We start from the raw sequence: 12,688 nt of genomic DNA on the forward strand, positions 1-12,688 counted from the left end.
AAATGAAGGATGGTTCCAGAGCTCGGTTCAAGCTGGCCCTGAAGTAAAGCGAGAAGTGACAAAGGTAAGGAGACCCATGAAAAGTGAGAAGCTGAGGATGACTGACAGGTGTGACCAAGAGACTAGAGAAAAGAGAGTTAGAATGGAGGATCTCACTGAAATTAGGAATGGAAGCCGGCTTCCTGCAGTGATGTAGCTGTGATGCCTTACGATTTACAGCTTCCTGGTCTGAGTTTTAACTCAGCGATAGCTTTGTGTAAAAAGGGAAAATGTAAATTCCAAAGCAGGACTGTCTCCAGACATCAATTCATAGTCCAGATAACTCCAGCTCCCTGGTTGGGACAGAGAAAGTTTAGGTACCCTGCTGTAGGCCACACAGCTACTAACTACTATAGCAGAGCCAGCTGCCACATCAGCCATCCTGGACCTGGGGTCCAGACTCTCAGTCAATCTCCAATAAAGAAATTCTGCAAACAAAAGAATGAGTGTGTTCAACTGTTGTGGTTTTGGTAGCTCACTCAACACTGGAAGCATTCAAAGCCATCTGTTGTGTTATGATCTTATCTTTAGAATGTTGGTGGATAACTTCAGGTAATTTCCTGTGATGTTATATCCTGGTCTCGCTGCCAGATGGCCAGGAGGCCGTTTCTAATATTTATCTTGAATCTCCCTCTGTGTGATGGAGAGGCATTGTCACAGACTTGGTCTTACAAGACACACATGTGCACGGCAGGAGAAAGTGGAAGACTAGTGTTCAGTTTCCAGAACCCACATGATGGCTCATAAGTACTTATAACTCCAGATCCAGAGGATCTAAACCCTCTTCTGACCTCCAAGGGCACTGCATGCACACATCGCACATAAACATGAAGGTAAATACTTATACCGATTATCTGAATTGAATAATTCTCCTGAACACACAAATGAATGTTCCTTTCTCAAATCCAAAGTCGTCCTTTTTTCATGTTTGGGAAAATATTTATTTTCGCTCCATTTCTTTTTTTATTGGTTTTTGTCTTCCTTTGCTTTGCTTTGTTTTAGTAGTGATGGGGACAAAATTGCATGTATATGTAGCCCAGGATGGCCTTGGCCTCAAGCTCAACCATGTAGCTGAGGATAACCTTGAACTCCTAACCGCCTGCCTCCACCTCCCCAGTTCAAAGAGCTTCGGTATGTACCATGGTGTATGCTGTTGCTAAAGATGGAACACAGGGTTGTGGTCATGCTGTGCTCGAGCACTGTACCAGATGAGCTACACTCTTGGCCGCATTCTTTGTTATGTTTAGTTTAGGCAAAGCTGCTGTACGAATTAGTTCTCTGTATTCTCTCTTTTCCCTAACCCCTTCTCTCCAGCTTTCCATTCCTCAGTTTCTCAGAAATTGGAACCCATTCATAGTCAATGTCTTGTGCTCAGTGTAATGCAAGCGTTTAGGCCCAGTGTGCAGATTTCCTGTTCAGCCTCCCTGCTCACCTATCTCTGCACTCATTGGCCAGCTCTGCATCCCTTCCTAAACTCAGGATTGTTTGCTTGCTTGCTTGCTTGTTTCACTCCCCAGACCTAGCACTGTTTCTCATCTTTCTCCCTACACTCTATTGGCTTTCTCCTCTTCTTTCATGCTCTGAAAAATTATGCAGACAACAGTAACTAGCAGTGTTTTATATCTAGTCCAGTCTTCTTTTATGAACTCATGGATTCATCCAACCTCTAACTAGACATCGTCTCTTTGAAACTTCATTAGAATATCAAGCTTAACATTTTCAACTAAATTCTTTACATACACATTCATTTGACATCAAACTGCAGTACCTGTAGTTGTCCACCATTGAAATAATATTTATTTATAACTCCATCTCTCCAGGTGCTCAGACAAAGAATAGGGATAATGTTATAGATGCTCCTTTCCTCCCATGTCCATGTCCTCCAAGCCCCATTTCCAGTGGCTATTCTGCACAGCTGACTCCTCCTAAATGGCTCCAATACTGTCTAACTGAGAGGATTCTCCTGAATCACTTCACTAGCTGCACAGCTCCTACATCTGTCACTCTTTCTGTAACTCTACAGCAGCAGTTCTCAACCTGTGGGTCACGCCCCTTTGGGAGTCATATCAGGTGTCCTGTTTATCGGATATCTACATTACGATTCATAACATTAGCAAAATTACTGTAATGAAGTAACAATGAAAGTAATCTTATGGTTGGGGGTTCATCACAACATGAGGGACTGTATTAAAGGGTCTCAGCATTAGGAAGGTTGAGAACCACTGCTCTAGAATCTATTTTACACACTGTGGTTAGAGGACCTTTTTTATACATGAAGGTCAAATCATACCTCTCTGTTAGAACTCAACAATAATATATCAGGTTCATTGAAAAATTCAATATTCTTTTTAGTTGTTTTATAAGATCCCCCACTGTTCTCTTTAGCTTCCTGACATCATCTCCTTCCCTTAAACTCTGAAGGCTGTCTTCTTTAAGGTACTTTCATTAGGTGCCATGTATATAGTTCAATTGAGAATTACTTGCCTAGCATTACAGAAGCCCTGGGTTTACCCTCCGACACTTCATAGAACAGATGTAATGGTGTATGCCTATAATCTTAGGACCCGGTGCTAGAAGCTACAAAATAGGCTTGAGGCTAGTCTGGGCTGTAGGACACACTGTTTTAAACAAAGAAAAAAAAAAGAGCAAAGATAATTGCTTGGCTCTTTCCTCCAGATGAAATATCCATCCCCCAGATATCTGAATGGACAGTCTCATTTTTATTCAAAGTTGGACCCAACAATAATCCCCTTATTTATCCACATGAAGTTCCCCTCTTATGTTCCCCTTACCTAATTTAATTTTTCCCAAAGTGACTCGCACATTCTTAACTGACAAACCATTGGTTTATTTTGTTATCCTTCCCTGCTTCCCTCTGCAAGACTATAAATGCCAATAGCTCAGGGATGCAGGGATATTTTTTTTACATTCCAAATTCCTTCAATAGTGCCTTGCACATAGTGGAAATTGATGAGCAGAGTCTGAATGAATAGACACAAAGATAAGTACCTCCCTTACAATTCTCTTCTCAAAACTGGCAAGCACAGGTTGTTGCTTTAAGTCTGCTTTTAAGTCCCCAGCTCCTTTTCCATATTTATCATACAATTGCAACTCCATTTAGTATTCTATTCCAAAAATCTAAAAATAGATTATCTTAGAAGGAAAACAAAGAAGCTTGAGTCCATCAATGGTGGACGGGTCTGGCCTCTGATAACTACATGATGTGACTGGCAGATTATTTGCTCCATTGGATGACTTCTTGACCTGCCTTGCAGATGTTCTATAAGATTTATGGTCTGTTGCTGTTGGTGTTACTGCTGCTGTTGTCATTGCTGTTGCTGTTTTGAGACATAATCTCTACCTTTGAACTCTCTGTGTACTTGAGGGTGATGTTGAACCCCCAATCCTTATGTCCCCACCTCTTCATGCTGGAATTACAGGCATGCATTATCCTTATAAATTTGTACATATTATAAAACCCTCAGCTGCCACTCTACACTTTGAGTCTGCAGTTCAAGAGAAGAGAAGACATTTGTTTTGGCTTTCTCCTATAACTAGCAACAAGCACTTGGATTGTTGGATTGTCCTGGAGACACACAGGGGTTTTATTCTGCAACGGAAAGGTAACTTTCTGACAAAGGAACTGCATGACAGCTACAAAAGCTCAGCCTTGAGTCAAGCATGATTTTATGTTAGGGCCCCATCAATGCCTTTAGTAATCATAGTCATTTTGAAAACAAATTTTAATTTGAAGGTCAATTGAATAGATAGGGGTAGGAAAATGACATTCTTTCTTGTTTTTTATTGAATGATTCAATTTACAGTATGACAGCAGAATTTGATGTATTTATGTTTGATTAAAACAGACACTCATTTCTCTGTCAAGAAAGGGTTACAGGAGGGCTTACTCTTACAAGAGAGCTTCTGAGAGACAGCACACGGTGCCCAGCTCCTCTACCTTACAATTAGTAAGCTTTGTTCAAACAGAGCCAAGTCCATATGGTATGTAAATTCATACGAATAAAGATCTTATAATTTAATTGTAATTCCATATACTTTATTATTCAACAAATACTTAAATATTTTATTCCAATTCTGCTGTGTATATTTGACATAAAGTAGTTAAGTAGTTACCCAAGTTTTCTATTGTTCCTATGAAACTTAATCACAGGAATATAACCTCTTTGCTTAAACAAGGTAGTATTGTTGAGAATTTAAGAAAGCATTTATAAAGTATGGAGAGTATTTAAGGCAAATACCCAGGCATGCCTCCTTTTCTCCAGTGAATGGTGCCTCATGCCTAGCACAGCAATTCCTAACACTGAGTACAAGCAGAATTTCCAATCTAGAGTTCAGATTATTTGTTTGTAACTGATGATGTATTTGAACATTGCTTGACTAATCAAATGTCTGACCATCTGTTGTGATTCTCTTCTGAAACGTTCTATGGGGTAATGAATGAACTTGAAAGAGTAAGCTAACACTGTCTTAATTTCGATGCCAAGGTAAGATAGTCATTTCTCTTCTCTAGGTCTGCTTCATGCATAGAAACAGAGAGAGGTTCTTAATTTAATGACCCCAGAGTTCCTTTAGAGTTGCATGTAGATCTAAGGGATGAAAGTCAAGTAGTCTGCTTTGATGGAAAGCCCTCCCCAAAATGATGTCTTCCTGGCCCTGGTGCCTCATTTTTAGTAAATAGATACATAAATCCTTAGCTACCTTAGTTACCTTAACTAGGTTACCATGCAACTCAATATCTCCTCAAGGAAGGTCCTTAACAGATTAGGAAAATAAAAACATTACACTCCGGCTACAGTTCATTAAGAACTCTTCCATTACACTCAACCCAAATCAGACAACAAACTTAGGCTTTGTTATTGCGGGAAGCAACAGCTTTCTGTCCTTCTTCCATGGATCCCGGGTAAATCATATACAGCAGCATGGCGTTAGTGGGCATTTTTCCGTGCATCTCTTGCTTGACTTTAGAAGCACAGTCTAAGGCTCTATCTTGAGTCACGAGGATGCTAGAGTGTCCACAGTTTTACTCAGTTGATTCCAACCTTTCCTTAGTTCATCTCTTCAATCACCATTGTCTTGCCCCGACTCTCCTTCTTTCCCTATCAAGTTTTCAACAGCACCCTCCTTAGAACTGCACCCTACACAGTGCAAGTTTTGGCAAACTTTCACGTGTTTTCCTCCCTTCTCTCAGCCTCCATGGCATCTTTGCAAGGCCCAAACATGCCTAATCTCAGCAAAGCCTCCCTAACCCGCAGTAAGTCCCGAGCCCAGCCCAGAGTCTGAAAGCAGGTTGCTGCTTGCTCTGGGATCTCCTCCAGGCCTGCCCTGCTGTCTTTCTCCACCCACCGCCTCCACCTACGCCAGTCTACACCCAGAGGCGATCACCTGCCCTGCCAAGCTAGTTACTGCACTCCCCAGCCCCAGAGCAAGTTTTACTGCTCGTTCTTCACTAGAGGGTGGAAAACAGTAAGGCAGCACTCAGGCCCTCTCAGGAGGCTCCAGGGAGGAGCTTGAGTAGGCTAAGACAGCAGCCTTCCAACTTTTCCATTACAACCCATGTCAAAAAATACTTGCTTTTCATTCTGACCTAGAGCACACACGGGCGTACATACACTCGCGCGCGCGCGCGCGCGCGCACACACACACACACACACACACACACACACAAACACAAAGGAAACAGAAATGAACTTAACACAATAGAAGTAACTGAAAGTACAGAACAGTACATAGAACAAAATTAGCTCCCACTAATTCAACTACACATTTAAAAAAACAACAGAAATTAAAATTGTATATGTGATTTTCATTACTTTATGCATTATATTTGTTTCTGTATTGTAATAATAATATATTATATTTGTTCAGCATTTGCTTGAGTCTGGAAAATGTGTTACATTAAACAATCACAGGGCTTTGCTCTGTTTTCTAGTACGACCCTGAGAAGCAGAAAGGTTGAACAGCACAGGCAGGCAGGTAGGAAGTGGTAGGAGTGGGATCTGAACCCACGCTGATACAGTTTGCAACTGAGGCCCTGGCCCTGGTGTCACGTGTGTATGACTTTGTATCACTGCCTAAGATTGACTCATACATTAAAGTATATTGCTCTTTATGGTAATTTAAGGATTTTCATAGATTTTATGATTGAAGTTATCCTAGTTACATGCCCTATTCAGAGGGAACACTCATCTTGATAATTTCTAGTAAAATTTTGAAATAATGTAATCATCTTAATACAATAAATTGTTGTTAACAATATAGTATTCCTGTTAAATAAAAAATGCATTTTTAGTCAATCATGTATCTAACTTTTCAGACACAAAGAGATCATAAATAGAACACAAAAGGCTCTAGGCTAACCCTTCAGTGTATCTTTTATTCTTTAACTAAAGGAGAGAAAGTGGGTACTAGTAACACAATACCATAACTTGGGTGGCAAAAAAAAATCCTAAAAATGGAACTATACTCATTTTCCCACGATCTTAAAATCTAGAGCCTTATCCCCACGCATTCTAAAAATCTATTTGAAATTGATAACTTGGGGAGTGAAAATCCACTTATTTCAATGGAATAACACTGGGTGTATCAACCTAGGGTAGGTCCCATGCTTAGGCATAACTGGCTCACACAAATCAAACTTTATGGTTTGTTTGTTTATTTGCTGTTATTTTGTTAGGAGTTTATTTTAATTTTATTATAATTTTATGTATTTTTAATTATATCATTATTATTATTTATAGAACATGAATTTAAGTAGGTAGACATTGGGAAGCATCTAGAAGGAGCTGAGGAAGAAGAAACAATATAACTAAAATATACCTTATGAAATTCTCAAAAATTAAAAAAAAATACATTTTTTTCAAAATCAAGAGGATTAGCAAACTGAATAGAAATGTTATTCTCATGTTAGAAAAAAACAACAAAATTCTGGTCCTGTACTTCAATTTTGTCCACAATTTTAAATATTAATTGTGTTTCACCTTGTGTAGCTGTGAAACTAACAGAGGCCTGATATTAGTTTCACTATAGCTAATTTTTCCAAGTCAAATTATCATAACTAATGAAATAGTGAATAGACCCGATATGAAAACATGCATGAAAAGAGTCAGTAGACTTAAGTGATACGTGAACTACTCTCTCTTGTCTGTGGTGGCACTGCATTAAAACAATAGCTGTTCCCAAACTCAGATAAGATTCCTCTTAAAATAGACAAGATCCATACCAGGAAGTACAAACTCCTTAGTACTTATAAAAGAAACAACTTGCAAAAAAAAAAAATATATATATAGCATGCAAAAATCAGCAGAGAATTAGCGATTGCCTTAAGAGCCATCTAGCTCAATTGAACTGCAATGTTTCTTTTCTCTGAAATTTAGAAGAAACTGCATTTATCACAGAAGCTTATTTCATAGATTCTCACACTGCTATAGATAGGAGCAGCCCTACTTCATCCAACAAAACAGCTCACTTAGGAGGAAAGAAATCTACAATCCAAAGATGGGCCAACATGGCTTAAGTATAACATATTTTAAAGCGAATAGCAGCAAAGTCTGGTGAAAATTACCCACAACTTCCTTAAATGTCACCAAACAAACCTCATCTTTGTTATCACAAAACTGTAAAGCATTTTAAAATTTCGCTTAGTTTCTTAATGCTCTGTGTGTCTAAACTATTTGAAACCCTTCATCCTCCAAACTGTTTTATGTGACTAAAAGTTGGTCAAGAAGGAGGACAAGTAGAGCGAAAAGTTCCATGAGCAGGGTGCGCCCACGCAGAGAAGAAACAAGTTTAACACGCTCTTGCTGAACACACCCTTAACCAGACCCATTAATTTAGAAAAATAATAATAATAGTAGTATAAACAACTGCGGTAGCCAGCAGGATAATAAGGCAGCAATGAGCATAAAACAGTGGGAAACCCTTCCCGAGTTGTGCAAGGTTTGCTCCACTTCAACATGAACCTGAACCATTAAGCCCAGTGGGAGGTGTCTACTCTGTGTCTGGTCCTACCTGGGAGTTACCTCCAAAGGATTGAACATGTAGTTAGGCAGGATAAGAAAACTATTCTGCTTCTAGTAAAATCTCTAAACTCAAATCATTCTGAGATGCAAGGCTTAAAGTTTTAACTGAACAGTCACCCCAGCTTAGAGAGTTTGGCAACAAGGTAATAATGCTTGCATGTTGGGTTCTCGAAAATTCCATAATGTATCAACATCAAAATTCAGCAACTGCCCAAGATTCAGGGGACTCATTGTCCAGGTAGATTCTGCAAATACTTCCTTGATATGTTTGGACCCTCTAGCAAGCACAAAGCTCTCAGGTAGGAGTCACAGTCTTGTAATTTCTTCATAGCATTGATATTGGCTGCTTCTAGACAGGGCCTGGAAACACTAAAGCAGCAGAGCTTACTTCAAGTCCCACTCAAGAGCTGTTACTAAACTGCATAAAGCATCCTTTTTCAAATTTTTCAAAAGGTGGTGACTATTGCACTTCAAAAAAATTACAAAGAAAGAAATCACTTTTCTGCAAAATATAAAGTAAGTTAAAGATCAAGGAGGCTTCTCAACTGTGCCCACTCAGCTTGAAAATCTTTTCATCACACTAGTCTAGTAAAATATATGTGGTAGATTCATGATTTTATACTCTTTCAGATTGTGTATTTATTTTTGGATATAAAACAATTAAGAATTACTTCAATATATTTGTTGACTTTTATTTTAGAAAGCTTAATATGTTTTTTTAAACTTCTTAAAGAAAGTTTAATTGAAATACAATTACTTCATTCCCCAGTTTCTTCCCTCATACCCTTCTCATACCCTTTCTCTCAAGTTGATAATTTCTTTTTCTTTGATTATATTTGTTGTATGCACATATGTGTGTCTGAGCAAATATATATGAATGTAACCTGCCGAGTCCATACTTTTTGTCTGTGTGTATATGGTTTTAAGACTGACCAGTCTGTATTGGACAACCAATAAGGGGGCCTGTTGCTGGAAAAGGCTAACGATTCTCCTTTGACCAACAGTCATTAGTTGCCTATAGTTCTTCACTAGGGGTAGGACGCCCTGAAATGTTGCTCTCTCATATTAGCATGTCCATTGATGCTGTGGAGGTCCTGGTCTTATTTATGTATCATTTCCAGGACATATTATTCCAGAGCAGTCTTCCTAGTATTCTGCCCCTTACAATCTTTCTATCCTCTCTTCTGCAATGTTCTGAGACATAGATGCAGTAGTTACAATGCAGGAATCCGCATGATCTTTTGATCTCTGATTCATATCCCATTATGCTTTTCTGTGATGATCTCCAATTGCTGTAAAGCTTCAGCAATTGGGGTTAATAGTCACACCTATACAGGGAAGGTGGCACATACACAGGAAAGATTCATAATTCTTTTTTATAATTTCCTAAATAGTTTGTGAAAGGAGAGGGTAATTTAGACATCAAGGGAGAGGACCAGAGGAAATCTAAACTTCCACTTTTTCTCACCTAAAACACACTGGCACTGCAACCCTTGTTTCCCATGCACTTGCTTGGTCATATTACCTACTAAAATTGATAACACATTAGCTGAATATTTACAACTTTGTATAAAATTAATAAGAAAGTAAATTTGTTGTAGAAAAATAATTTATTCATGCATTTTGCTAAGTAGCCCATTTCACACATATACTCATCATTTCACATAAAAACCATTGCTTTCAAAGTTCTGGTGGCTCTTGGTTTACAAGAACTTGCAATTTTTAATATATGAAAGTGTTCTTATAGTTATTATAGACATTATAGATGTATAAAAAGATTTTTACTGTAGCACTCAATAACATCTGTCAAGCAAATTCTCAATGACTAAAGGTGTAGCTAATTGATTAATTAGTATTTTATTAATTTTATAGCACTTTGCAAAGAAGCCACGCCCAATAAATACTTGAGAGTGTTCCTAAGCTGTTTTATTCCAAATAATGAGTAGAAGATGTGCAGGTCTGAATCTAACAATTACTTAGATCTAATTATGGATTAATGTAAGATATCAGAGGCTCCTTACAGGAAATTCAGCACATCTAATTCCTAGCATAATGATTAGGCTCCTATAAACCTTATTAAATACATAAAACTAATATGAATGTAAAACAGCGCTCTCTAGACTGTGAATTCTCATAAGTACATGCAATTCTACACAGAGCATTGCATTTGAGAGTAAGAGTTTAGCTTCTCCATGAATCAATAAATGGTCAACAATGACTCCTTGCCATGAATATTTACAAATAAGGATGTGTGGACAAAGGGGTATACTGTGGGACACACTGTGACACACTACAGCTTCCATAATGAGGTGGTGTGGGTTTTTGTTTTGTTTTGTTTTATTGTTTTTGTTTTTATTTATTTTGGAGGTGAAGGCTGCAAAGGCAGAGGGTATATAGAGGGGGATGAGTGGGTTTGGGGTACATGATGTGAAATTCACAAGAATCAATAAAAAATAGAAGAAGGAGGAGGAGGAGGAGGAAGGGAGGAGGAAGAGAGGAGGAGGAGGAGGAGGGGAGGAGGAGGAGAAGAAGGGAAGAAATAGTTTGGCAGCAATAAAAAATAAGACAAATAAAGATAAATGGTCAAAGTTCACTAACTAGCAAAACTCTTAAATTTTTTAAAAATTACCATACAAGGTATTAGGTGTCACGGCATTTCACGCATTTCAGTGTTTTAATGACTCCTTTCCCCACCTCTCCTACTCTCTGCTAACCCTGATCCCCAAGTCCCTTCTTCCCTTTCATGTGTCCCTTTGCCCAACACACATTCTTTCTCATCAGCTATTTTTACTCTCTCTTGGGCTCCATTCTTAGTTTTTAGAATCTATTCACTCTCACATCCACTTAAATGTACACATGGATTCTTTATAACAGTGTTCTCAACCTGTGGATTGCAACCCCTCTGACAAGTCTGTCTCCAAAACTTACTTAACATTATGATTTATAGCAATAACAAAATTAGAGTTATGAAGTAGCAAAAAATAACTCTATGGCTGGGGGTCACCACATGAGGAGCATTAAGGATGGGAAATACTGTTTTACAGGCTTATGATCTAGACATGGGAACTTGTGGATCTTTCTCAAAAAGGTAAAAATAGAAGGACTATCTGACCCAGATATTCCTGGGTGACACCCTAAAGTCTCCACAACCTTCCACAGAGACACCTAGACTTCATGGTAATTGCTGTTCTGTGTACAATAGCCAATGGGCCCAACCCAGATACACATCAACAGATAAATGCATAATGAAAGTGTACATAGGCACAATGGAATATTACTCAGTTGTAAAGAAAAAAGAAAATTTCAGGTAAAAAGGTGGGTCTAGAAAAGGTTTCTTTTTTAAAAAGGAACACATCCCCCAAGGTCAAACTGACTCTTACCAAGAATCTCAATCTAAAGAGAACCCGATCTGAACAAAGCAATTTTGGCAATGCCAAATCCACGGCCAAAGGATCTTTATCTCTAGAATTAGAACCAAAAATGTGGACATCTCTCATGATATGTAGCTCCATAAGAAACCTTTTTAGTCCAAGAGCTGTTTTTCTGTTGTTATTTTTTTTGTTTTTCTGCTTTAGACAGAGTCCTTCTATTATTTAACTCTGACTGTCCTGGAACTTGTTATGCCATTCTCAAACTCCCAGAGATCTGCCTGCCCCCACCTCTTGAATGCTGAGATTAAAGGTGTGCAACACCACACCTCGTTCTGTCCCAAAGTCTTAAGAATAAATAAAAGATAGCCATAAAAGGAGAATGAGTATTTAACACACTGAGCTTTACATAATACATCAAGAAACATATATTCACTAACACACACACACACACACAAGGAGAGAGAGAGACAGAGACAGAGAGAGAGAGAGCGAGAGAGGGAGAGAGAGGTTAAGAAGACCCCACCCACCCCCAGCAGAACATTCATGACAGAAATTGACAGTAATATACTTTAAGCAAACATTTTGAAAGGAATTCCTGGTTTTAAAAGTGCATTTTGGATTCTAGTTGTATAAATAAAATGGATATGAAATGTCACAATTAGAACTGTCCTTCTCAGTCTGAGCTAAAGAGGAAATGCGTGTTATAGAGTATCCCAAAATGCCAAAGGATAGAACACAGCAACTACTGGACAAACATCAGGAAAGTAAGGTTTGGCCTTCAGACCAGTCACTCTAATGTGGGCTGCTGTGAGCAGCCTAGCAATGATTGCAAAGCCACCTGTGAGGGGGTAGCTTGGTAAGGAAACTGGTAGAGAAGAAAATGACAGCCCACATGGCATGCCAACCCTGTGAGGGGTTAGCATCTCACTCTCTGGCAGGAAAAAGAAGTTCACTGATGAGTGCTAGTGAAATAAAGAAGGAAAAGCCATTTCCCAAAGAGTTAATCCCAACAACAGGTATCAAGACTGCATCTCTTCCAACTTACGAGGCTTGGCACAACTATGTCCTCTAGAATGACACAGTTCCTCACTCCCATCCATCTCCATCAACAGACCTCTGCCTCTCCTCCCTTCCCCTCCCACCCTCTTCTTCCCCTTCCCTTCCTCTTCCTCACTCTTGAGACACTCCTCAAACATTCAGTCCTCTGGGAAGGCCCTTCTCAGTCCTTAGTGGTTTTCC

Source organism: Mus musculus, chromosome 18 (assembly GCF_000001635.26).
Source record: "Mus musculus strain C57BL/6J chromosome 18, GRCm38.p6 C57BL/6J".
NCBI lineage: Eukaryota > Metazoa > Chordata > Mammalia > Rodentia > Muridae > Mus > Mus musculus.